The sequence below is a fragment of the Asparagus officinalis genome, chromosome 8 (assembly GCF_001876935.1).
Source record: "Asparagus officinalis chromosome 8, Aspof.V1, whole genome shotgun sequence".
NCBI lineage: Eukaryota > Viridiplantae > Streptophyta > Magnoliopsida > Asparagales > Asparagaceae > Asparagus > Asparagus officinalis.
The window spans coordinates 45,893,751-45,917,373 of record NC_033801.1 but is presented as its reverse complement, the minus strand read 5'-3'; the positions used below and the strand labels follow the sequence as shown (position 1 = coordinate 45,917,373).

Sequence of the window (23,623 nt, the reverse complement as noted above, 5' to 3'; positions counted from 1 at the left end):
TGTGTTCTGCTCCTTCTCGCAACTGTCATACGCTAGTGCAAAAGATCTAAATCCGATACAGGGGGAAATCTATTGCTACGGTCAGGTAGAAGACATCGTGGAGATTTTCTATGGGATTAATAAGGAAGTCAGTCATGTGATGTTTAAGGTTCGTTGGTGTGAACAGAAAAAGGCGAAGGATGACTACGGTTACACAATCGTTAATCTTAACAAGGAAATATATCAGTCTGAAAAATACATGTTAGCTACTCACGCCAAACAGTGCTTTTATGTCAAAGATATAATGAAAAATGACGAATGGGTTATCCTTAAGAATCCACCTAGAGCCTACATTCATGAAGTCGTGTCTGACGAAGATCACGATGAGGAGGTTATCTTGGCCGACGAAATAACCGAGGAGTTTTCATTGACACAAAATAATAATCTGGACGATGAAATTGCACTAGCGCGCCCTGATGTACCTGCGATTATATGTGAGCCAAGGCGTAAAGGAAAAAAACCTGTCCGCAGCGGAGTCGATAAAACTATAAGAACAGTCCTTTCGTTGGCACGCACACGGTCGCAAGCTATCCGTACACGATCGCAGAGTAGAGCCTCAACATCATCTGTTTGACTGGTTATCATGTAACACAGTGTGTCATGTATTACATTATTGCCTTTGTATTATCTGTTTAACTGGACATCATGTACACGCGATTCTGTTGCCATGTGCTATTTTATTAATTATTTGCATTATATACTTTTGTTGGATATTCATTATGTTTTCAAAGTATAGATGACAAAAGGATTACGTAAGAAAGCGCTTGAGAGAATTTTTGGTAGACATTCTGGAGGCGACGCACATGCCTCTACGTCAGGTATTTTTATTTATTTGTTATATTTGTACATTTCTATAAACTATTAACATGAGCCTAATATATTTTTAACATTTACTACACAGGAGGAGGAGATGCTACACATGACTCGCAGCCACAGGACACATCATGCGGAGATGCTCCACATGACGTGGAGATACAGGCTGATCCTACACAGCATGCGGAGATACCACCACCACCGCATGCAGATATATTGGAGGAGAGGAGATTTGAGCCGTATAGCGTAGCTTTAGAAGCTGCGGCACTACCGCCAGATTCTATTACGGATCAGCGAGTCCACGGTCCGGCCAAGGTGAGGGATGATTGGGATTCTTATCATACTATGCGCGACATTGCACAACAAAGGTACGAACAAGCAAAGCGTAGGTACCTCAAACTGAAAGGTATGAATAAATTTTTATAGTTTATCGGTTATTATTTTAAATTTTTTTCGCAAATATATATTGATTCATTGTTTCATTCGATTCTTTGTTTCGCAGGTACCGAGAAACCTCCTCGACGCGGCCGCAATGCTACTAAGGAATCGAGCCTCATCCCTGATCTTAATCGGAGGGCTGTGATCCGATGGGAAAACGGAGTGCCTGTTGGGGCCTTTGCCAATGCTTTCAACAATTTCCTTGCCGTTTTAGCCAGGAGACACGATTTCTTCAACATATTTTTGACGTGGAAATCGCAGCGGATTGATGCGCTGGTGGCTTGTTGGAGATATATATGTGTGAGTCATTTATTTTAATTTTCATCATTATTAGTTATTAGTTTATTATTATGTTTAATACACTGATTTGTATCTACTTTTTCTTTATATGTTGAAGCGATTTTTCTTTCTTGACGATAATATTTGTGCCTGGACGTACTGCTTCGGGCAAATCAATGTATCGTTCAAGAGATGGCGGTTTGAGGTAAAGAAAAAATATTTTGTCCAAATAACAGAAGATTGGGAGCGATACTGGCATCTTGACACGCGTGTGGATGGAGTAGATTTTTTTGCACTTTGCAGTTACTGGGACACGGCTGAAATTCAGGTATTATTGAAGTATATATTTTTAATTTATTGTTCACTTGGATCCGACCTTCCACTTTGCAGGTCACTTGGATCCGACCTTCCAAATCGCGGGTCACTTGAATCCGACCCTCCAACCCGTCGGTCACTTAAATCTGACCCGCGCCAGGGTCGAGACAGAAGATGTTCTGCACCGGTTACGTTGATCCCTTCGAGTTCCGCACCTCTGGTGGAGCCCCACGACAACATGGATTTGTCCCGAGTCAAGGTGAGGATAGTTGATCGCCTGGGTCCTTTGCACGAGGATTGTCCCATTTCAAGGTGAGGATAGTCGATCGCCTGGGTCCTTTGCACGAGGATCGAGGCAAAGTTCTGATCGAAGAATGCTTGGGTCCGGTGACTGAACCCCGAGCGACTCGTCGAGCTGGAGGTTGCACACGCCCTCGCAACAATTTCAAGCCTTCTCATAAAGGGAAAACTCCAATTTCCGCCCGCCTGGGGGTGTGTATCCAAAACCAAGAGCCTGTTGAGATCCTGCGCTCCCAAAAGCGTAGTTCTAAACACGTGACTCTTGAGAATGCTAATAAAGCGGCAACTCCCTTGAAAGAAACGTATTCATCTGACGATGACAACGTTATACTTGGGGAGTTGTGTCAACGTACGATAGGTTGCTCCGGTCATCTGACCGATGAGTTATACTATCGGGCTGGGGGTATGAACAAGTCTCGGAAGAGATATACCCGAGAAACAAAATCTTACTGCCCGTGCGTCGAACTTATCAGGGTAGTATTATCAGCGTGTAGCTGCCCCAAGACCGCTCTGCAGAGGGTCTCAGTATTTGAGAGGATCTCCAATGGAAAGGATAAGTCAAACCAAAGCGTCTCCGTAAAAAAGAGATCGGTTGTTCAAGGTGACGAACTCCCGGAAGTCACAATAAATATGGCTGATAAGGGAAAGTCGATTCGACCTTCTAGCTCTGACCCGCTTATATCTCATCGTCTAACCCGGTTGCGATCAGGGACCACTAGACGCAGGGACTACCAAAGAATGCAGAGAGGGTTATCCTCGGACGATGAAGCATCGGATGCTAACTCTGCAGTCGCTTCTGACAATACGGTATCTAGCCCAGGGCAATCCCGCGAAGTGTTTATGATTAACACCAAAGAAGCAACTAAAATGATTGAGGATGCTCTAGCGAAGCAGAAGCAAGCATTTAAATTCGAAATAGAAATGGCTATGCAGCGGATGAAGGAAGAGCACGACCGACAGATTCGGGCTCTTTCCAATCAAATGGGCGAATCCAGCCGTCGCAACGCTGCTAACCAAGTAGGTAGCGATTCAAATGTGGATGAACGCCTCAATGTTGATAACCCTCTCGTTGACCAAAACGCTGGGGGTGGCCTCACTAAAGACGACAACGCTGGAGGTGGCCCCGTTATTCCTCTTAAGAATCGTCCAAAACCCGATACGAGCGAGGATGAGAAAATGAAAGATCTCGAGAGCAAAATCAACGCTCTAATGTCTGCTCAAGAGGTGAAAAGGACCGGCATTCCATGTCCCTATCCAAGAGAGTGGGATTCAATAGCATACCCGGCGAAGTTCAACCTGATTAACTTCACGCCGTTTGACGGGAAGGGTTCACCCACTCAACATCTGATCTACTTCAAGTCCCACTTGGGTATGATCTCCGGCAATGAAGCCTTGATGGTTCGGTCATTCGTTGGCACCCTTCGCGGACCGGCCTTTGATTGGTACCGCCGTCTCAAGCCCGGAAGTATTAATAACTGGGATGATATGGAGAGCTCATTCCTTGGCAGTTTCTTTGATGACGACGATGAGGTATCCATCAGGACACTTTTCGATGAGAAGCAAGAAGATGACGAGACAGTCGACGACTTCGTCAAGCGCTTCCGGAATAAAGCAATGAACTGCCGAGATCCGATCACGGAGGACTTCATCCTCCAGACATGTCATAACAACCTATCTATTGAGATATTAGAAGTTATGGGAGTCGCACCGTCCAACACTTGGAAAGAGTTGAAGACGCGCGGAAAAAGCCGAACGCTTCCTCCGAAGGAAGAAGGCCGAGAGGAACCAACCGACGGCCAATCCTCCGAACTCAAACTTTGCCTCCCGTGGTAAGGGCAAGGCACCTGCAGCTGCTGTTAGTACAAATCAAACGTCACAACAGCAATCCCGAAGGCAGCAAAAGACTTCGGACCCGAGACTCCAAAAAGAGTATTCTTTCAAGGACGAGGACGTTCCAGCCATCTTCGAATCTCTCCTTGAAAACAACAAGATTAAGCTTCCACCCATCACAAATCAGGAGGAAGCTGATAACATTTTGGATCCAAAGTATTGTGCATACCACAGAAGGATCCTTCATCCCACCAAGGATTGCTTTGCTCTCAAGAATAGCATTCAAACCTTGGTTGAAGCCGGCGTTATATCGCTCAATTAAGTCGAATGAACACTCCGACAAGTATAAGAGTATAAACTGCTTCTTAATCCTCCGACCGGTATAAGAGGTTAAACTGCTTCTTAATCCTCCGACCGGTATAAGAGGTTAAACTGCTCCCTAAAACTCCAAAGAGTATACGAGTATAAACTGTTTCTCAATCCTCCAACAGGTGCATGAGGATAAACTGCTCCTTGCATACTCCAACAGATATACGAGTCTAAACTATTTCCTAATTTTAACGGAAAGTTCCTGAAAGAATAACATATATGGTATTATTAAGTCCCCTCTCGATTCCTTCCATGAACGAGAGGTCCACTTTCAAATTGAACGATCAAGCCTGTAAAAGGTAAGATCATCTCAAACCTCCCACTTTCACTGCTTCCTTGGTCAAACCTATAAAAGTTAGGGCCACAACCAGATTCTCCTCTCGATTCCTTTCATGAACGAGAGGTCCACTTTCAATTGAGCAATCAAACCTATAAAAGTTAGGATTGTCTCCAACTTTACTTAGTCAAACCTGCAGATAGTTAGGACTAAGATTGAGTTATCCTTTTCGATAAACGAAAGACTTCCATCTTTTCCTTTTTCCACCAAACCTATAAAAGTTAGGGTCGAAATTGGGCTTTCTCCTCAATAAATGAGGGACTCTTTTTGGATCGAATGACCAATCCTATAAAAGTTAGGGTCGTTTGAATCTTTCCGATTCTCGGAGTGGAGATCCCACTCTTAGTTTCATCATTTCGGATTCTGAGGGTGGAGATCCCACCTTGAGTTTCCTTTCCAACTGGAGATAGAATATAAAATTCTTCCTCTTCAGTGCCGGGAGATAGAATATAAAATTCTTCCTCTTCCATTTTCCAATCTGTCTTTACCATGAAAAAAAGACACAATTCCCAACTTCTAATCCGTGCACTTTGTGCACGGGGAATTTTATCTCAACTCCTAAATAGAGATAAGCCTACGCCTAACACGCGTTGCCGGTTTAGTCTTTCACCGATTGAAAAAGACACCAGAATCCAGTCTGGGGCATTTTATCCCGAAGCCTAAGTAGGGATAAGTCAACGCTTAACCCGCGTTGCTGGGTGGTTCGTTCCCGTAAAAATGACCGAGTCTACGTATTCAGCATCGTAGCAACAAAAATCCATGCCTTTTATGCATGGGGAGTTTTATCCCGAATCCTAAGTAGGGATAAGTCAACGCCTAACACGCGTTGCCGGTTAGTCTTTTGCCGTGAAAAGGACAAAAGTCCACATATTCGACATTGTGGCATGTCGTTATTCATAACGCCAAAATCCGTGCTTCACACGCGCGGGGAATTTTATCTCGAACCCTAAGTAGGGATAAGTCAACGCCTAACTCGCGTTGCCGGTTTAGTCTTTCACCGATTGAAGAAGACACCAGAATTCCAATCTGGGGACTTTTATCCCGAAGCCTAAGTAGGGATAAGTCAGCGTCTAACACACGTTGTCGGGTAGCCTATTCCCGTAACAATGGCGAAGTCTACGTATTCAATATCGTAGCATCAAGTCTAAGGGAGTTCATTCCTTTAGCACAACGTCACATGCGGAACGGACTTAAACAATCCGCATGCAAGCCCGATTCAAACGGTAATCGGTAAAGGCACGCCAAATCCGTTGAAGGCTGAGGGTTTGCCAAAAACCTTAAAGTCTACGTCTGATACACGTCGCTGTTTAGTCTTTTCACAGGAGAAAGACGAAGTCTACGTATTCAATATCGTAGCACTAAAAGAGTTAACTCTTTTAGCATAACGTTACATGCGGAACGGACTTAAATAATCTGCATGCTAGCCCGACTCAAACGGTAGTCGGTAAAGGCTTATCAAACCCGTTGATGGCTGAGAATTTGCCAAAAATTCTATAAATGCGAGTCATTGATGTATCAGCTTTATTAGTTGGTCTCATGACTTGAACATCCAACAAACTTCAGGATAAGATCCACACATGCAGATGAATCAGCTTTAATAGTTGGTCCTGCAGCCCAACATTTGGGACCGCCACGCTCCAATGCCTTAAGAGCTTAAACTGTGTAGACTCCAGCAAACGTACGAGTATAAACTGTGTTAACGCCGGTCAACGCGTTACAGTAAAGATCGATGCCGGTCAACGCATCAGCAATCTCGTCAAAATAAGGCAAACGATGACTCCAAGGATTTCAGTTACAATCAGATATGAATTCCCGACGGAGAGGATTAGTTCAAAGTCAACTCAATGGCACGAGCTAAGTTCAGAAAGTTACACACCAATCTCAGTTCAAGATTTCGACAGCGGTCAGACGATAAACGCAGCGCCGGAAGAACTTCACCTATTCGACGAAACAATGAATAGATTGAAGACTGAAGAAGTTAAGAATTGAGATAGTTCAAGGTCACTCTACGAAATTGAGGAGATGGCCTATCTTATCCAAAGCATTCCAGACTCCTCAATAAAAGAATGAGTCTGGAATACTTTGGAGGGGGTATCTGTAGGCGTCTAAAAATGCCTATAGGTGTCCGCACACAGCTCGAGACAAAGAGAAGGCGATGAACATTATTATCCGAAGCAAAGAGGATCATCCGACGTCGACAAGCGCATGAAGCGAATCGACAAACTGTTGATGACACGACAACGAACCACCGCAAGGGCAAACGCCAAGTGGACCGCACGCGTTAATCAACTCAAAGCGTACAAACGCGCCCAACAGTCAGTTAACACGCACGCATCATTCAGCTCGTGCATGTTAACCAATTCGTGCGCATCAATCAGTTCGCATGCGTCAATCAACATGCGTGCGTCAATCAACACGCGTTTGACGGTCAATTCTGCAACGAAGCGTACAAGTCAACAAGACGATCAATTACGCAAAACGGTAGAAAATACAAGTCCCGGAAAGACCAGAAAACACCAGAGCTCAGCAAAAATTTGAAACACCGCGTCCGCGCGGGTCGGACCGCGTCGACCCGCGCCCGCGCGGGTCGGCCCGCAACGAAGCGTGCAAGTCAACAAGACGATCAAATATGTAAAACGGGAAAAAAATACAAGTCATGGAAGAACCGGAAAACACGAAAGTCAGCGAAGCCCAAAAGCGCGTCGCGCGGTACGGACCAAACCGACCCGCGTTTTGGCGGGTCGGCCAAAGCCGACCCGCGCCCCCGCGGGTCAGCTCGACCCGTCGCGCTGTTTTGACCCCCTGATGTGTTTTTCGACGGTTTTGACGATTTTCTCGAGATCTTTTCAGTTCTAGAGGTTCCCAACTGACTTGATATCATCTACAAACGTGGTTAGGCTGTTATTGACTAAAGATAAGGCCAAATCACTTGTTCTCATCCAAATAACCGCTTCCGAAGCCCTATAAATACAAGCCTAAGGCCTCCATTTTTCAGGGGCGATTGATTATCAAGACGAGGAGGTGCTGCCGGATTGTGGAGTCAAAGGAGCACGAATTTCAGCGAGGGTTGACAGATCTTGGCGAGTTCTTCGACATAAAGAAGGAGAGTTCGAGAGATCCGACTCTCGTTCCCGTCCGTTCCTTGAGATCAGGCTTGGTCTTGATCTCGAGAAGAGCCCTGATTTCGCTTGGTCGATCTCAGCGCTTCAAATCAAATACTTCCTCGGCGAAGGCGAAGCTCTGCCGATTTTTCCATCAACCAGATCCAGATCTAAGGCGGTCCACGGATAAACCCCGGCACAGGCAAAGATCCCACGCAAGCAGAAGATCGATAAACGATCTCCCTACGTTTGTTTTGATAAAGTTGTAAACTTGTTTTATTTTCATTGTGTAAGGATATCTTATAAAAAGATCAACTTTTTATTTTATTCGAGTTTATTGTAATGACTAAAGTTGTAATAGATTCGATAGCAATGAAAACAGCAATTTTCAACGCAAACAGATACAAGGGGAAATCTATTGCTACGATCAGGTAGAAGACATCGTGGAGATTTTCTATGGGATTAATAAGGAAGTCAGTCATGTGATGTTTAAGGTTCGTTGGTATGAACAGAAAAAGGCGAATGATGACTACGGTTACACAATCGTTAATCTTAACAAGAAAATATATCAGTCTGAAAAATACATGTTAGCTGCTCATGCCAAACAGTGCTTTTATGTCAAAGATATAATGAAAAATGACGAATGGGTTATCCTTAAGAATCCACCTAGAGCCTACATTCATGAAGTCGTGTCTGACGAAGATCACGATGAGGAGGTTATCTTGGCCGACGAAATAGCCGAGGAGTTTTCATTGACACAAAATAATAATCTGGACGATGAATTGCACTAGCGCGCCCTGATGTACCTGCGATTATATGTGAGCCAAGGCGTAAAGGTAAAAAACCTGTCTGCAGCGGAGTCGATAAAACTATAAGAACAATCCTTTTGTTGGCACGCACACGGTCGCAGGCTATCCGCACACGATCGCAGAGTAGAGCCTCAACATCATCTGTTTGACTGGTTATCATGTATCACGATGTGTCATGTATTATATTATTACCTTTATATTATCTGGTTGACTGGTTATCATGTGGATGTGTCATGTATTATATTATTACCTTTATATTATCTGTTTGACTGGTTATCATGTATCACGGTGTGTCATGTATTACATTATTGCCTTTGTATTATCTGTTTAACTGGACATCATGTACACGCGATTCTGTTGCTTTGTGCTATTTTATTAATAATTTGCATTATATACTTTTGTTGGATATTCATTATGTTTTCAAAGTATAGATGACAAAAGGATTACGTAAGAAAGCGCTTGAGAGACTATTTGGTAGACATTCTGGAGGTGACGCACATGCCTCTACATCAGGTATTTTTATTTATTTGTTATATCTGTACATTTCTATAAACTATTAACATGAGCCTAATATTTTTTTTAACATTTACTACACAGGAGGAGTAGATGCTACACATGACTCGCAGCCACAGGACACATCACGCGGAGATGCTCCACATGACGTGGAGACACAGGCTGATCCTACACAGCATGCGGAGATACCACCACCACCGCATGCAGATATATTGGAGGAGAGGAGATTTGAGCCGTATAGCGTAGCTTTAGAAGCTGCGGCACTACCGCCAGATTCTATTCCGGATCAGCGAGCCCACGGTCCGGCCAATGTGAGGGATGATTGGGATTCTTATCATGATATGCGCCCCATCGCGCAGCATAGGTACGAACAAGCAAAGCGTAGATGCCTCGAACTGAAAGGTATGAATAAATTTTTATAGTTTATCGGTTATTATTTTAAATTTTTTTTTGCAAATATAGATTGATTCATTGTTTCATTCGATTCTTTGTTTCGCAGGTACCGGGTGACCTCCTAGACGCGGCCGCAATGCTACTAAGAAAACGAACCTCATCCCCGATATTAATCGGAGGGCTGTGATCCGATGGGAAAACGGAGTGCCTATCGGGGCCTTTGCCAATGCTTTCAACAATTTTCTTGCCGCTTTAGCGAGGAGACATGATTTCTTCAACATTTTTTTGACGTGGAAAGCACAACGGATTGATGCGCTGGTGGCTTGTTGGAGATATATATGTGTGAGTCATTTATTTTAATTTTTATCATTATTAGTTATTAGTTTATTATTATGTTTAATACACTGATTTGTATCTATTTTTCCTTTATATGCTGAAGCGATTTTTCTTTCTTGACGATAATATTTGTGCCTGGACGTACTGCTTCGGGAAAATCAATTTGTCGTTCAAGAGATGGCGGTTTGAGGTAAAGAAAAAATATTTTGTCCAAATAACAGAAGATTGGGAGCGATTCTGACATCTTGACGAGCGTGTGGATGGAGTAGATTTTTTTGCACTTTGCCATTACTGGGACACGGCTAAAATTCAGGTATTATTGAAGTATATATTTTTAATTTATTGTTTGAATTTCTATATTGTTTCGAATTGACATTGTTTTGCAGGCTCAAGCTGAAATAGCAAGGAGGAATCGCAACGCGCCTCGCAGTTACGAGCATCACGGGGGCTCCAGGACATTCAGCCAGCATTATCATCAATTAGAGCTTGAGGTATATAATATATTAGCTTTTAAGTTGAGTATAATTTATGTGTTATGGGTTAATGATATATTTGAATAAAATAGGGAAGGGGAGATCTCAGACATTTTGCAGATCGTATTCTGACTTCCTGGAGCCCGAATTACGCCGATGAAGAGAAGAAAGCAAAGAATAAGGATCTGTGTGTAAGTAGCAGTTCATTTATATATTCAATTTCATATCAATGCACCATTAGTAAGTCGACTTGCCCGGGTTGTTTTGATATATCACAGGAGAAATTACATGCCAAAGTACAGGAGCAAATGACTCAGACTCAGATCTGTTCTAACACTCCTGGCCGGCTAAGTAGAGAGGAGGAGGACTCCATCATCGAGACGGTCATTGGACCCAGTAGGAAGAACAGATACCGGTGGAGAGGATCCGAGCAGAGGCCGCACGAGTCTAGTAGCCCCTACGAGTCTGCAGCACCACAAGGAACACCAGGAAGCAGTTCATATCAAGACTCGATGGAGCAACGATTAAAAGCGATTGAAGATTGGCAGTCGCAGCAAACAACATATCAGCGGGCTCTAGAGGAAGAACGGAGGCGCCGGGAGCAGACCGTATTGGAGTTCACACAATTCATGTCGACTCTGCCTCAGGAGGCTCAGGAGGCATATAAGAGACGGTTTCTGTCGTCACAGGTAATATATATACTTTACTTTTTTTTAATTAGATGATATCGTACATACTGATACACACTGATACAAACTATTACACACAAACTCTAACTCTAACCCTAACACAAACCTCAAAAATATATACTTATAATGTTTTTATGTGATGGTGGTGTTGATGGTGTATGCGTGCGTAGTGTTGGTGGTATTGTTTGGTGGGTTGGTTGGTTGGTTGGTTGTGGTGTTGTGTTGTGGTGGTCGTTATGTGATTGGTTTGTGGGTCGTTATGTGATTGGTTGTGGTGTTGTGTTGTGGTGGTCGTGGTGGGGGGGAGGAATGGGGATTGGGTGTTGATGGTGGTGATGGTAGTGATGGAGGGGGAGGGGGTGTGTAGAGTGTGATTGGTTGGTAGGTGGGGGCTTTGGTCGTGCGTTAGAGGATGGGGAGTTGGGGATTTTGTTGTGGTGAACCTTCCTTGGATTTGCACCGGTTCGTTGAGGGGGAGTGGATAGGCGCGTCATGCGGAGGGGGTTAGGGGAGTGGGAGTTGTTGTTGGGTGGGGCGTGATGGTTGGGGATTTGTCGGTGGTGTTTTGTTTGTGGTGTTGTGGTGTAGTGTTGTTGTGTTGTGGTGTTGTGTTGTGGTTTTGTGGTGTTGTGTTGTAGTATATATTTATATTTGTACTCTTATTAACGTTTACACACACTTGTTAACATTTGATTTATATTTACAGGCCGGGACTTCTTCACAAGGTGCAGCCGGGGGTAGTCATAATGTGGCTGGGGTTGAGGATGAGGATGATGATGATGATCAGGAGGATTGATTGTCCTTAATATAACTTTGAAAACAATTTCTTGTGTTGTATAAACAATATTTATTATGTACCCGTCGAGAAACTTTTACTTGCTTTTATTGAATTAAATGTGTGATATATGCGTGAGATGTGATATTTGCGTGAGATTGAATATTATACTGTGTTGATTGAACAGGTTTTTAAAAATTATTATTGATATTGTACATGGTATTTTCAATTTTCAAAATATTTTAAAAATTCCTCTTTTAAAAGTTTTAGCTACGGAAATTATGTCACTAAATTACTATTTAGCGATAGAAATTCCGTCACTAAATTAATATTTAGCGACGGAAAACGTACACGAAATCATATATGACTGAATTTAAAAAAAATTAGCGACGGATTTTCCGTCGCTAATAAATTTTTCGCGACGGTTTTTCCGTCACTAAAGTTTTATTAGCGACGGAAAATCCGTCGCTAATGTTTTTTTCAATTTTTTATTTTTTTTTAAAATAGCGACCATTATTCCGTCGCTAATAAACCGTCGCTAACAATTAGCGACGGAATTTCCGTCGCTATAAGTCTTTTTAGGGACCGTGGTAATAACGTCGAACTTTTAGCGACGGAAATTAATTTTTTCCGTCGCCAAAAGTTTTAGCGACGGAATATTGACTTTTAGCGACGGAATAGTCCGTCTCTAAAAGTGGAAAATCCAGTAGTGATATTTATACAAGTATTTTGTATCATGCCATTTTACTTGGCTATTTTTTGAAGTTACAACAATCTGAACAGGCTCACAACCAGGCTCCACAACCAAGCTCACAACAAGCAAACCAAACCTCTGAATAGGCAGAGATGCTTACTGAAATCCGAAAACTATGCTCAAGGATATCATCAAGTGCACGCTCAGATCCATTTGCAATCAAGTAATCTATAACAAGCAATGCCTGCAATGGAAAAAGACACAAAAAACAGAACTCATCGTGGCAAATGATGGTCAACACAGCATAGGGCCTGTTTAATTTAATTCGTGTAAAATATGCGGCACTATAATAAGTTGAAGAGACTATTACCTTGTAAACATGGCGCCAATTTACACCTGTATCAATCAATCTGGTCCAAAGAATAAGTAAGTAAAAGTATAAATGTTTATCTCACAGTAGTTTTAGATCCAACCTCTACTGATGGATGAACAATATTGTTTTGTGGGGAGAGAATAACCAGAAAGGTGAATAGCATCTCCAATAACCTACATTTATATGATAAACCATAATGCCAAGTGAATCAAAATAAAAAATAATAAACTAAAAGGAGAAGAAAGCATAAGAGGTCCATATCTTCCCTTCTTATTCTTTGTATACTTTTTTTCTTGCTTCTAGAACAGCAACAACAACACCACTTTGGCCAACAATTGCAAGTCCTTGTAGGGGGATTTTTCGTCTTTGCTGCATCATAGCCATAGATGTAGGCGTATAAAACTGCTTATAGGTCCCACAACATAGCTCGGCACGGTGATTCGACAAACCGACGAACCATCGGGTGACGTATCTAAACACGAGCGTTAGTTCACCACATCGAAGCCAAGTGACACGCGACGAAGAGGATTAACAAAGCGACGAGGTTAACAAATGCACGCAAACAACGGAATACATCTACTCGCGTGCGGAATCAAGCTAACGGTTCGGTGAGTCAACGAGTCATCCAACCGTAGAACGGATTCGAACTCGAACTCCAAGGCGGATTTACTGCCAAATCGGGATCCGGACTGCCAAATCAGAGTTCAGATCAACGACGAAGCGGATTTACTGCCAAATCAGGATCCGGACTGCCAAATCAGAGTTCGGATAAACCGCGAAATCGCGAAACCAGAAAACGGACAAAAACAACAAACACCTGGAGGACTCGGCCAAAACCGAGCCTCTCAGGTGGCTCGGCCAAAACCGAGCCACCTAGGTGGCCGAGCCACCTAAGTGGCCGATCCACCTGGGCCACGCCCAGATCTGGGCCCAGATCTGAACCCAGATCTGGTTCTAAATGCCTATAAATAGGCTTAGTGGCTCATTGTTTTGGAGGTTGGAATTTTGGAGCCGAAACTCTGCTGGATTGAGAACTCACCTTTGGATTTTCAACTTAGAAGACTCGGACTCTCTGATCTGGTTCTTGGCGATCATCCACGCCAAATAAGGTAGGAGTTCGAGAGAGATCAGATCTGAGATCTACACGGTTTTCCTCCGGATCAAAGCTTAGCCTTTGATCCCGAGAAGAGTCTCGATTTCGCTTGGTCGATTTCGATAACTAGGGCTATTATTTCCTTGGTGAAATAATCCTCTCGGCTGTTATTTCCTTCGTGAAATAACACCCGCTATACCGTGTAGATCCGACCGGATCAAGATCGTGCGGTGGTCCACGGATTAACCCCCGGCGCAGGCAAAGAACCCACACAAGCGAGAGACCGCAAAACAGGATCTCGCGATTCGTTCGACATAAAAGGAAAGTTGTAATTTTTCTTTCTTTTTTTTTGATTTTGTTGTAACCGGATCTTATGAAAAGACTGGATCTTTATAACCGATAAACTGTTAACAAAGTAATCAATGGAATCATCAACGAAGAAAACAATTTTTCCTGCGAACAATCTGGTGACCACAGTGGGAGCCACCGATCTCGCTGCCGAGATCGTCGCGTCGCAACCGCGGATCTCAATCCCGGTCGAGGAGGAGGTCGAGTATGAATTCGACCAACAAAAGTTTGAGGAGTATCTGTCATCCTCGTCTGGATCCACCTCCCCCTGCAAGTCCAAGAAATTCTCCTCCAGGAGAAAAGTTCGTTGGTATGAAGAAGTACAGAACGCCAACGAAGCTCTCACCCTAACTGATGCCAAAGTCGCATCGGGTGAAGTTCCACCGACCTCCAACCAGGTCAAATCTGTTCTCGCTGATGCCTCCACCGTTGAAGGCGTTGTGACTCTCTCAAAGAGAGCCCGCCAGAGGCGACGTCAATGTCTGGCATGCCAACTCGCAAAAGCGATGGAGTCTACAGACGGAATCCGCTACAACGCGGATCTAAAGAACAAGAGAGGCAAACAGCCTCAACAAACGGTGAATGGCAGCTCCTCCAAGCCGCCAACGAGTGAATGGATCCGTGTCAAACGGAATCGTTCAACGCTTGCTGAGCGCATTCGCAAGCGCTGCGCACTGTCAGCACAGGCACGGGCTCAAGTCCAAGAAGCCCGCAAAAGACTGCGGAAGGAAGTGGCCAAGAAGCCACCACCAACCCGCCAAGTCTGGAGGCCAAAGTCTGAAGCGGCGATTCAGGCTAAAAAGCAACTTTTGCAGCCTTCAGTAAAAGTTCAACCTCCGGCGAACCACCTTAAATCACCGATAACTCCCATGGCTACTCCGGGAGATCACGCAGAATCATCTCGAAGAAAGAAGTCAGTTTTGGAGCGCCTCGGTCCACTTCCCGATGAAAGAAGCAAAGCTCCAGTTCAAGAACGTTTGGGCCCGATGAAGAAGCCCCGAACGATTCAACATGCTGGGGGTCGCCGCCACCCTCAACATGACAAAGAAATCAGGGCAGCTAGGCGCACTAATTTACGCATTGAAGTCCAGGAGCCCGCTAAGAACTCACGCCCGCAAAGGCATGTTTCAAGGCGCGTGACTTTTGAAAGCCCAAAGAAGGCAGTTCGTCATGTTTCAAGGCGCGTGACTTTTGAAAGCCCAAAGAAGGCAGTTCGTCCTCAGAAGGAAACATTATCGTTTGATGACGATAACGTTATACCTGAGAAGTCATGCCCACACACGATAGGTTACTCCGACTGTCAAGCTGACGAGTTGTACTATCGTGATGGGAGTACGAGAAAAACCAGGAAGAGGAGTCCTCGAGGACTAGAGACCCAATGTCCCTGTTCCAAACTTATTCGGGCAGTATTGTCGGAGTGTAACTGCACCAATACAGTTCCTAAAAGAGTTTCGGTTTTCGAAAGACTTAGTACCGAAACGCCAAAACCAAGGCCTAGGCGTTTCCGACGAAGGAGAGCGATGGTTGAAGACGGAGAATTTCCAAGGGTCACCACTAATATGACCAGCAAAGGGACGTCGACACAGGATAATCCCGAGTCGATTCCGGAAGTACCCCGGCGGATTACCCGTCTGCAGTCCGGAGCCATCATACGAGGAACTTATGGTAGGGTTCGGACAAGATTACCATCAGAAGATGAAGAATCGGATTCCTGCTCTGCTGTCGCATCAGACAATACAGTATCCAACGAGGGACAACCCCGCGAGTTACCGATGATAAGCACGGAACAAGTAGCCAAGATGCTCTAAGAAGCCATGGCTAAGCAACAAGAGAGCTTCAAGCTCGAAATGCAGATGGCCATGCAGAATATGAGAGAAATGCATGACCAACAAATCCGAGCGCTGACAAACCAGCAAGGCGAGCCAAGTCGTCGTAACCAGATTGATCTGAAAAATGAGGACACAGGTGCGAATGAAACTCACAATGCCAATAATCCTTCCATCAATGCAGGAGGTGGTAACGAGAATGCCAACGAAGACTCAGGTGAAAGCTTGAAGATTAAAAACCTCGAGAGCAAAATTAATACGTTGATTTCTGCTTAAGAGATGAAGAAGACGGGCATTCCTTATCCATACCCAAGAGAATAGGAATCAATCCCCTACCCGGCGAAGTTCAGCCTAATTAACTTCATGCCGTTTGACGGGAAAGGTTCACCCACTCAGCATTTGATTTACTTCAAATCGCACCTAGGGGTCATCTCTGGTAACGAACTTCTGATGGTACGGTCCTTCGTTGGCACTCTTCGTAGAGCCGCCTTCGATTGGTATCGCCGCCTCAAGCCAGGAAGCGTGAGTAGCTGGGACGACATGAAAACTAAGTTCCTTGCTAATTTTTTCGACGACGACACCGAGATATCCATCGGAACGTTGCTCGACGAGAAACAAAAGGATGGGGAATTGGTTGACACCTTCGTAAAAAGGTTCTAGAACGAGGCGATGAACTGTCGGGACCCGATCACTGAGGAGTTTATTCTCCAGACTTGCCACAACAACCTCGCATTGGACGTGTTGGAGGCAATGGGAACAGCACCATCCAAAACATAGAAGGATTTGAAGGTCCGAGGAGAGCAAGCCGAACGCTTCCTCCGAAGGAAGAAAGCCGAGAGGAGCCAACCGACGGCGAATCTTCCGAACTCAAACTTCGCCTGCCGTGGGAAGGGCAAAACACCTGGAGCTACTGGTGGTGCTAATCAAACGTCACAACAGCAATCCCGAAGGCAGCAAAAGACTTCGGACTTGAGACTCCAAAAAGAGTATTCCTTCAAGGACGAAGATATTCCAGCCATCTTCGAATCCCTCCTTGAAAACAAATCACAAATCAGGAGGAAGCTAACAACACTACGGACCCAAATTATTGTGCATACCACAGGAGGGTCGTTCATCCCACCAAGGATTGCTTTGCTCTCAAGAATAGCATCCAAACCTTGGTTGAAGCCGGTGTCATAACGCTGAGATAAGCCAAATGAGAACGGCAACACTCCGACGAGTATAAGAGTATAAACTGTTTCTTAATCCTCCGACCGGTATAAGAGGTTAAACTGCTCCCTGATACTCCAACATGTATATGAGTCTAAACTGTTTCATTACTTTCACGAAAAGTTCCTGAAGAATTTTTATATGTAATATTCTTAAGGATAACCCGGTCATGTAACTGAGTACAATGTCGGATCCAGTTCCACAAGAGAAGCTGGGGGTGGATTATTCATGTATCGGGAAGTTCCCAAAAGAATACCACGGGTGATATTCTTAGGGATAACCCAATCACTATAAAAGTTATAAGTAAAACATCCACATTTAAACTCTAAAGGTTGGAATACTTTCCATTATTGTTATCAAATTCACTAATTCTCATGAGTTATCTTGTTGAGACGAGATTCGATCCTTTCGTTGGATCAATCTTTCCTCACAAAATTCCTATTGGTGTTTAACAACTCACAGTCTTCCACAATCAAAATCCCCTCTCGATTCCTCCAATGAATGAGAGGTCCACTTTCAAATCGAGTGATCAAACCTTCCTACAGTTAGGGTCATCTCAAACTCCTGCTTGGTCAAACCTTCCTACAGTTAGGATCGTCTCAAACCTCCCAATTGGTCAAACCTTCTTACAGTTAGAACCACAATCAAAATCCCCTCTCGATTCCTCCAATGAACGAGAGGTCCACTTTCAAATCGAGTGATCAAACCTTCCTACAGTTAGGGTCATCTCAAACTCCTGCTTGGTCAAACCTTCCTACAGTTAGGACCAAAACCACAATTCACTCTCGATAAACGAGAAATTCATCTTTAGTTCGGTAATCAAACCTTCCGACAGTTAGGGTTATCCGAATCTTTTCGATTCTCGGAGTGGAGATCCCACTCTCAGTTTCACCTTTCCGGATTCTGGAGGTGGAGATCCCACCTCGAGTCTCCTTTCCAGCTGAAGATAGAATATAAAATTCTTCTTCAGTGTCGGGAGATAGAATATAAAATTCTTCCTCTCCCATTTCGGGTTCGTCTTTGCCCCAAGAGAAGACACCACCTTTTTCAAATCCCAAAATCTGTGCCTCACAGGTACAGGGAATTTTATCCCGAATCCTAAGTAGGGATAAGTCAACGCCTAACACGCGTTGCCGGTTTAGTCTTTCACCGATTGAAAAAGACACCAGAGTACAATTCTGGGGACTTTCATCCCGAATCCTAAGTAGGGATGAGTCAACGCCTAATACGCTTCCTACAGTTAGGGTCAAAACCATAATTCACTCTCGATAAATGAGAAATTCATCTTTAGTTCGGTAATCAAACCTTCTGACAGTTAGGATTATCCGAATCTTTCGATTCTCAGAGTGGAGATCCCACTCCTAGTTTCACCTCTTCGGATTCTGGGGGTGGAGATCCCACCTCGAGTCTCCTTTCCAACTGGAGATAGAATATAAAATTCTACCTCTTCAGCTTTGGGAGATAGAATATAAAATTTTTCCTCTCCCGTGTCGGGTTCGCCTTCACCCTAAAAGAAGATCGGGAAACAGAATATAAAATTCTTCCTTTCCCGCATCGATCTTTTCCAAAATTTATCAATCTAGGATTCATCCTAGGAAGTTTATCCCGAATCCTAAGCAGGGATAAGTCTGCGCCTAACACGCGCGGCCGGTTTAGTCTTTCTCCGAAGAAGAAGACCCAAAGTTCGATTCTGGGGTATTCTATCCCGAAACCTAAGCAGGGATAAGTCTGCGCCTAACCCGCGCTGCCGGTTAGTTCTTAACCGTTAAAAAGAACACCCCCCACATATTCAACATTGTGGCAGGTTGTTATTAATAACACCAACATCCATGCCTTACACGCATAGGAAGTTTATCCCGAATCCTAAGCAGGGATAAGTCTGCGCCTAACACGCACTGCCGGTATATTCAACATTGTGGCAGGGTGTTATTAATAACACTAAAATCCATGCCTTACACGCATGGGGAATTTCATCCTGAATCCTAAGAAAGGATATGCCGACGCCTAATACGCGTCGCCGGGTTAGTCTTTCTCCGTAGAAAAAGACACTAGAATATCAGTCTGGGGTATTTTATCCCGAAACCTAAGTAGGGATAAGTCAACGTCTAATACACGTTGCCGGGTAGGGGTAAAAGCATGTCAAATCCGTTGAGGGCTGAGGATTTACCAAAAATCCTAAGTCAACGTCTGATACACTTTGCTGTTTAGTCTTGTCACAGGAGAAAGACGAAGTCTACGTATTCAATATCGTAGCACTAAAAGGGTTAACTCTTTTAGCACAACGTCACATGCGGAACAGATTTAGACAATCCGCATGCTAGCCCGACTCAAACGGTAGTCGGTAAAGGCACATCAAACCCGTTGATGGCTGAGGTTTGCCAAAAATCCTATATATGCGAAAGTCACTGACGCACCAGCCCCATTAGTTGGTTTCGTGACTTAGACATCCAACAAATTCGGGATAAGATCCACACGTACAGATGAATCAACTTTAATAGTTGGTCCTGCAGCCTAATATTTAGGACCGTCATGCTCCAATACCTCAAGAGCTTAAACTGTGCATACTCCAACAAATGTAAAGCGATCTGAAACCCTAGGTCAACGTTGGTCAACGCATAACCCTAGGTCAACGTCGGTCAACGCGTTGTGATCAAAAAGTCAACGTACGACGTTCAAAACCCTAAGGTCAACGCCTATCAACGCGTAACCCTAGGTTAACGCCAGTCAACGCGTTGCGAGCAAAAAGTCAACACGAGTCAATATATCATGACGGATATAGTCAGTTCAAAGTCAACTCGATGACACGAGCCAAACTCAACTCATAAGTTTTAGATTTGAGACTTCGACGACGGCCAGACGATAAACGCGGCGCTTGCGAAGGATTTCAGCTATTCGTCAAAGCATCTAATAGACTGAAAATCAAAGGAGTCAGGAATTGAAGCTAACTGCAGGTCCTTTACACTGACCAGTCCTGAACCAGTCTTGAACCAGGTTGAACCAGTTCTGAACTAGTTTGAACCAGATTTGGACCAAAATTCAAATTGGAGCTAAACCGAGTGTCGAAACGACTTCAAATCAACCGACGGCCGGTTCAGATCATTCTTAGTACTCCAATAAGGTATACGAGTATAAACTATTCCCTATTTTTGTTGAGAAGTTTCTGGAGAGTATTTTTCTAAAAATATTCTTAAAGATAACTCAACAAAACTCCAATAAGGTATACGAGTATAAACTATTCCCTATTTTTGGTTGAGAAGTTTCTGGAGAATATTTTTCTAAAAACATTCTTAAGGATAACTCAAAAACACTACGCCGGACAACGCGTCGCAAATGAGAACTCAACGCCAATAATCGATGGTCAGTTCTATGTTGAACCAACAAACACGAGCTAAAGATCAGAAAATCAGGAATCGACTTCAAGTTCAAGATTCCGACAACGGTCAGATAATAAATGCAGCACCGGAACCCTTGCAGACATTCGACAAAGCATCGAATAGCCTGAATGATTAAAAGAATCGAGAATAGAAGCCATTCCAAGGTCCCGTCACACCGATTGAAGGTTGGGACAATCATATCTAAAGTATTCCAGACTCTTCTATAAAAGAATGAGGCTGAAATACTTTGGAGGGGGTATCTGTAGGCGTGTAAAACTGCTTATAGGTCCCACAACATAGCTCAGCACGGTGATTTGACAAACCGACGAACCATCGGGTGACGTATCTAAACACGAGCGTTAGTCCACCTCATCGAAGCCAAGTGACAAGTGACGAAGCGGATTAACAAAACGACGAGGTTAACGAATGCACGCAAACAACGGAATACATCCACTCGCGTGCGGAATCAAGCTAACGGTTTGGTGAGTCAACGAGTCATCTAACCGCAGAACGGATTCGAACTCGAACTCCAAGGCGGATTTACTGCCAAATCGGGATCCGGACTGCCAAATCAGAGTTCAGATCAACGACGAAGCGGATTTACTACCAAATCGGGATCCGGACTGCCAAATCAGAGTTCAGATAAACTGCGAAACCGAAAAATGGACAAAAACAACAAACACCTGGAGGACTCGGCCAAAACCGAGCCACTCAGGTGGCTCGGCCAAAACCGAGCCACTCAGGTGGCTCGGCCAAAACCGAGCCACCTCTAGGTGGCTCGGTGGCCGAGCCACCTAGAGGCTCAGATCTGGTTCTTGGCGATCATCCATGCCAAATAAGGTAGGAGTTCGAGAGAGATCAGATCTGAGATCTACACGGTTTTCCTCCGGATCAAAGCTTGGCCTTTGATCCCGAGAAGAGTCTCGATTTCGCTTGGTCGATTTTGATAACTAGGGCTATTATTTCCTTGGTGAAATAATCTCCTCGGCTGTTATTTCCTTCGTGAAATAACACCCGCTATACCGTGTAGATCCGACCGGATCAAGATCGCGCGGTGGTCCACGGATTAACCCCGGCGCAGGCAAAGAACCCACACAAGCGAGAGACCGCAAAACAGGATCTCGCGATTCGTTCGACATAAAAGGAAAGTTGTAATTTTTCTTTCTTTTTTTGATTTTGTTGTAACCGGATCTTATAAAAAGACTGGATCTTTGTAACCGATAAACTGTTAACAAAGTAATCAATGGAATCATCAACAAAGAAAACAATTTTTCCTGCGAACAATAGAGAGCTTGCCAACCAACATATAGAACCAACATATGCACACAAAAACCGAGCACAAAATACCCAAATAACAGCATATAGAACCAACATGTGCACACAAAAAATCGAGCATAAAATACCCATTATCCAACAAATTTAACCAACATGTGCACACCAACAACATCAAGTACCAACCAACAATATCAAGTAATCAGCACCTGGTTATTGATTATGGATGAGGGCTCAGAACTGGGTCAATATCATCATTGTTAGCCTCCAGTGCAAATATCAAACGATATTGCAAGTGGCTAATCTCAGAAATTTTGACAATCATCATAGCCTAAGGGCTGTTTGGTTCGTTTCCTAGATATGGGGAAATGCATTTTCATGTACAAAAATATCATCATTGTTAGCCTCCAGTGCAATATCAAAAGAACCAGGATACACCAAGCAGCCACGAAAAAGGAACCAGGCAACAACACCAAAAGCCAATAAATTCATCAATAAACAAGCAGGCTCACTACATCAAGAATGCAGCCAAAAACACCAACAGGCAACAACAACCCAGCCAACAACACCAACAGGCATCAACACCAGGCATCAACACCAGGCAACAACAACCCTAGTTCATGAAAATTGTGTATGAACTGAGTTAGAAAATTGGGTATGAACTGAGTTTGGATACTAGAACAACATAATCTATCTCACTATTCTTTGCTATTTCAGATGTTCCGAGTTCTATGGTTTACACTGATTTTTTTTAAAAAAAAAGTCTTAACCTTTAAAAAAAAGTCTATGGTTAAACCACTTCCTGGGATGTGCAAAACTCAAAGGTCACGTACATTGTTTACTAAAGCACCCATATCTACTTATATTTGCTTTGGCTTACCCAAACCACTCATTGTACCAGGCCTATAATAGACAAAGATGAGAGAAACCGTACACCTTATGAAGGAAGAACTTCTACAAGTTCTTGTCATCCATCAAGCAAAATCAAATATTTACTTTCCCATGATAATGATTCATATGCAAACCTTCCAAAGGATATTGAACCATGATCAAGCATTTGGGAAGCGGAAGCTTCCTGAAAAACAAACAACAAATAAAATTACTATTCTTAGGAAAATAAGAAAATAAAATTACTGTTTAAAAAACCAAACAGGAGTAAAAATGAGATTTCTTACGAAGTTAAAAAAGTTAGACAATGTATAGTTACCATCCAAATGATTAGAATGCATAAACTTAGAACTTGGCATCAAGATGCACAATTTCACAACACAAAAGAATGACACTGGAATTTATCAAATATATGCAGGAGATATATAGATTGTTAAGAATCATCATCATCAACAACACCACCACCACCACCAACAACAACTATGCATTTATCCCAAAATTTTGGGGTTGGCTACATAAATCCTACTCTTCCAGTCAGTTTTGTTCTGTTGAAGGATATCTCCTATTGTTCGAAATCAACAAATACAACAGAGTAATGAACTAGAAAACTTGATCAAAAAATTTACCCTAGAGTCTTCTTGACGAGGTAGCTCCTCGCGTGACCAACCATAATAAGCTTGATCAACATAAGCTGTCATTCTGCCTCAAATTTCGCAAACAAAACAATTGTGACCAAG

At 43.6% G+C, this 23,623-nt stretch overlaps 2 long non-coding RNA genes across 2 annotated transcripts; both read left to right on the top strand.

Annotated features, from left to right (window-relative positions):
• LOC109822032 lies at positions 1,401-10,290 on the top strand. The gene is made up of 3 exons (XR_002242001.1): positions 1,401-1,590; positions 1,688-1,897; positions 10,259-10,290. It is a non-coding gene; the product is annotated as an uncharacterized LOC109822032 (long non-coding RNA).
• Positions 10,915-11,949, top strand: LOC109851234. The gene is made up of 2 exons (XR_002249726.1): positions 10,915-11,034; positions 11,741-11,949. It is a non-coding gene; the product is annotated as an uncharacterized LOC109851234 (long non-coding RNA).